Below are 4,785 nucleotides of genomic sequence, written 5' to 3'. Positions count from 1 at the left end.
CCGCAGTTTTCAGGCCAGAGATTTGATCGGCCTTTTATTTTCGGAGCAGGTCAGAGTTTTAGAGCTTCAGCTTCTCAGTACATACCGGAGCCAGGCCAGGTGAGACCACCTTTTTTACGGTGTGCCTAGTGTAGTAAGCTGCACGCTGGACAGCGTCGATTGGGATCAGATGCTTGTTATGCTTGTGGCCAGCCAGGCAATGAGATGAGGGAGCATCTGACGATGGGTGGTATAGATATTGTTCAGCCTACAGGGTCCGTAGCTGGTTCTTCTTCATCTATACGCCCTCCAGGGCAAGGTTCTCAGACACCGGTAGGACGTGGTAGAGCAAGGAGTGCAACATCTGGTTCGAGCGGTCCTCAGAACTGCATCTATAAACTAGCTGGTAGACAGGATCATGAGTCGTCTTCTGATGTTGTTACAGGTATATTATCAATCTCCTCCTATGATGTATACGCCCTGATTGACCCAGGTTCCACCTTATCATATGTTACTCCATTTGTTGCTGGCAAGTTTGGGATAGAGCCTGAATCGATTAAACCGTTTGAGGTGTCTACGCCAGTTGGTGATCCAGTTATAGCTAGGCGAGTATATCGAGGCTGTGTAGTGATAGTTTGTAATCACCATACCTTGCGATTTGATTGAGTTAGACATGATTGATTTTGATGTTATTATGGGCATGGATTGGTGCTTCCGGTTATGCTGATGCTGATTGCAGAACAAAGATAGTTCGATTCCAGATTCCAGGTGAGCCAGTCTTAGAGTGGAAGGGAAATGCTACTTCGCTAAGGTGTAGGTTTATTTCCTACCTTAAGGCAAGAAAGATGATTAGAAAAGGGTATATTTATCACCTAGTTCGGGTTCAGGATGTACAAGCAGAGTCACCGACCCTTCAGTCTGTTCCTGTGGTCAATGAGTTTCTAAAGGTGTTTCCAGATGAGCTTCCAGGCATTCCGCCGGAATGGGAGATTGATTTTACTATTGATCTATTGCCAGATACTCAGCCAATATCTATTCCTCCTTATAGAATGGCACCTGCGGAGTTGAAAGAATTGAAGGAGCAATTGAGGGATTTACTCGAGAAGGGCTTTATTAGGCCCAGTACATCGCCGTGGGGAGCGCCGGTATTATTTGTAAGAAAGAAGGATGGCTCTTTGCGAATGTGTATTGATTACAGGCAATTGAATAAAGTGACTATAAAGAATAAGTATCCGCTTCCGAGGATTGATGATTTATTTGACCAGCTGCAGGGTGCCAGATATTTCTCAAAGATAGATTTGAGATCGGGATATCATCAGGTTAGGGTGAAGGAGGAAGACATTCTAAAGACGGCATTCAGGACTAGATATGGGCACTATGAGTTCAGTGTCATGTCATTCGGGTTAACTAATGCTCTAGCTATATTCATGGACTTGATGAATCGTGTATTCAGACCTTTCTTAGATTTGTTCATGATTGTGTTTATAGATGATATTCTGGTTTATTCACCGTCAGAGGCTGAACATGCAGATTATCTACGTGCAGTGCTTAGAGAATTATATGCGAAGTTTTCCAAGTGTGAGTTCTGGTTAAACTCTGTGGCTTTTCTTGGTCACATTATTTCAGATGAAGGTGTTAGGGTGGATACTCAAAAGATTGAAGCTGTGAAGAATTGGCCAAGGCCCACGACACCAACAGAGATACGTAGTTTCTTGGGTCTAGCAGGATATTATAGAAGGTTTGTGGAAGGATTTTCTTCTCTTTCAGCCCCATTAACCAAGCTGACTCAGAAATCAGCTAAGTTCCAGTGGACAGATGCATGTGAGCGGAGTTTTCAGAAATTAAAGGACAAGTTGACCTTAGCACCCGTCTTGACTCTTTCGGAGGGAAAAGATAGCTATGTGATATATTGTGATGCTTCAGGTATTGGATTGGGTTGTGTATTAATGTAACATGGTAAGGTTGTTTCCTATACTTCTAGACAGCTGAAGAAGCACGAGAAGAATTATCCAACCCATGATTTTGAGTTAGCTGCAGTGATCCATGACTTAAAGATGTGGAGACACTACTTATACGGTGTTCATGTTGATATTTATACTGATCACAAGATCCTCCAGTATATCATTAAGCAGAAGGACTTGAATTTACGTCGAGGCGCATACTGGCTAGAGTTCTTGAAAGATCATGATGTTGATGTTCAGCTACTATCCCGGGAAGGCCAATGAAGTAGATGATGCTCTTAGTCGTAAATCCATGGGTAGCCTGTCATATGTGCAGCCAGAGAAAAGGGAGATAGTCCGCGAAGTTCGTCAGTTGGCTAGCCTTGGAGTTCAGTTGTTAGATTCAGGTGATATAGGAGTTACAGTTCAGGATACAGCGATGTCATCTTTGGTAGCTGAGATAAAGGAGTGTCAGTATGAAGATCCTGTTTTAGTTCATTATCGCCTTACCTATCATTTTACCTGTACCTCTTAGCAAGTCGTATGAACAGTGCCGTTTTTTTTTTTTTGAACTGAACATTAACATTAGCAGCGTCATTATGAACATAGATCAGTTAGCTTCGCTATCGCTTCATACAACAGCATTAAGATGCCAAAATACCACATATTTAACTGTACATAACTGACTGTACATATCTGTCTACGAGCCTCTAGACATAGTACACTTATACATAGAAAGGGCCGAGTGCTGTCGTGCCCGAAAATAGATACACAAAATAGTACCAAGGAAGTGAGGCTCCGGAACAACTGGAGCGCTGTCAAGTACGGCTGGTAGAGCTCCTAAAGATCAAATCCGCCTGTCTGCTGACCTGCGCGGCATGAAACGCAGCGTCCACAAGAAGGGACGTCAGTACGAATAGTGTACCGAGTATGTAAGGCATGGATAGTAATATGCGAAAAACATAAATCATGTATAACGACATAAAAGAATTACAACACATGTCCTGGGATAGAAACATAACCTGTACATATAAGTGCCCTTGGGCAAATGCCACGCTTGCTTAGCTTTCCTTTAAGAATCTTACCTATATATATATATATATACATATAAGAATAGAACATATCATATTGCCGAGGCGTCGGCAGCCGATCCATTTAACCCTTTTATACACATCCCGCGTCCGGGCATCCCGCGTCCGGGACGATATCATGTCATGTAATGCCAACTGATCGGTGGATATGCGTATATAACGCTCCTCGCCCTTATCTCCATCTTCCCCGTAAATATATGCATATTTCATGTATAAATATCGGCGTCTATAGCGCCCGGCTCTTTCGTCATATACATATACTCATATCATATACATATATATATATTCTTTTTGTCATATATATTTACCGCACATACTTATATATATATATATTTATCGAGCGTACTATATAGCGTCGATACTTATCATATACATATACGTATGTCGGGTACACACATCAATCGGGGTCATAAGGCATAATTCCATGTATTTAGAATCCTTAGAATAGTCATTACCTATAATAGACTTGGGATATCCAGAAATAGTTAACATTCTCATATTTTCATTTCTATAGCAAAGTATATCATCTACATATCTAACGTAGGCACTTTTCTCATCTTTGGCTTCATCGTTATCGCTATAAGATCACATTCATCATGGATACACTTGCACTAGGATGATACTGTACTTATCGTTTGACAATCGGGACAAGGGTCAAGGATTTCCTTAGGATTCTACTCCAAAACAAGTCAAACGAGGTGATAGGAAAATTCCGGGAACAGTGGGCCCACCTCGGGCCGAGTGAGATAGCGTACATAAATTACATATGCTACGTGTCATAGCGTTATTTATAATGATTTAAGATAATCGGGTCCTCTTTATGCAAGTTCTAGGGGTTTAGAAGGTCTTTCCAACATTTCGCGCACTTTCTAATTCAATTCTACTGAAGGAAAAAGGAAAACTTTGGATGCGGATTCCGGGGAATAGAGTTGTCCCCGAGGCTCGTACCCAACTCATTACGTCTAAGACATGCCATAGAAAGAAAGGTGAAACCTTACATACCTCTTTCCGCTCCTTTTGCTATTCCAAATTCACGTCGCAATCTCGTCAAAATCTGCAAATTGGTCATGTTTACCAAAACTCTTATTAGGGTTCTTAGAGTTAGAATCTTAAGGAAACACTTGGCTACCGAAATTTCGGCAGCACTTCCTCTGTCAATATACCATCCTCAACATTCAATATAGCCAAATTTCTCATCAATCACAATCCGGGAATTCAAACCCGGCCAAACTATTAACATAATTCAACAATCACACTAGCAATTCACATATTCCATTCAAAATGCATGATCTCAATTTACTACTTTCTTCAAAACCTTCCGACTTCAATGAACACAATAGCAACCTTATAATATATATTCCAACAACGTCATACTAATACCATTTCATACTACCCATGCAAGAACATTGTCTTTCAATATACATAATCTTCCAATTATCAATACTTCACCAAACTTATCAATCCTTTATTTGCAATATAAAATCTACAACACAATAACTAAAACATTAAATATAACTTGCTCATTATTCTTCCACAACTCACCAATATACACGGCCATACATCATGTATACACGGCCACGACACACACACACTCATCATGCACACACACAATTTTCTCTCCAAATTCATTCAACTTTCCATTATCAACACATCATTCACAACAATAACAACCAACACTAGTCAAGATAATTAAAACACACTTTCTACACACACATATATATATACATACACGGCCACCCTCTATTTTCCTTTCCTTCATGAATTTCATCCATTTT

At 40.6% G+C, this 4,785-nt stretch overlaps 1 long non-coding RNA gene across 1 annotated transcript; it reads right to left on the bottom strand.

Annotated features, from left to right (window-relative positions):
* Positions 1–2,494: 2,494 nt before the first annotated feature.
* Positions 2,495–4,580, bottom strand: LOC132041555 (uncharacterized). Its single transcript, XR_009411104.1, has 2 exons — positions 4,013–4,580; positions 2,495–2,788 (listed from the first exon to the last, which is right to left on the bottom strand). It is a non-coding gene; the product is annotated as an uncharacterized LOC132041555 (long non-coding RNA).
* Between the last annotated feature and the right edge of the window lie 205 nt (positions 4,581–4,785).

Source organism: Lycium ferocissimum, unplaced genomic scaffold, assembly GCF_029784015.1.
Source record: "Lycium ferocissimum isolate CSIRO_LF1 unplaced genomic scaffold, AGI_CSIRO_Lferr_CH_V1 ctg10674, whole genome shotgun sequence".
Lineage (NCBI taxonomy): Eukaryota > Viridiplantae > Streptophyta > Magnoliopsida > Solanales > Solanaceae > Lycium > Lycium ferocissimum.
This window is presented reverse-complemented; position numbering and strand designations above follow the sequence as displayed.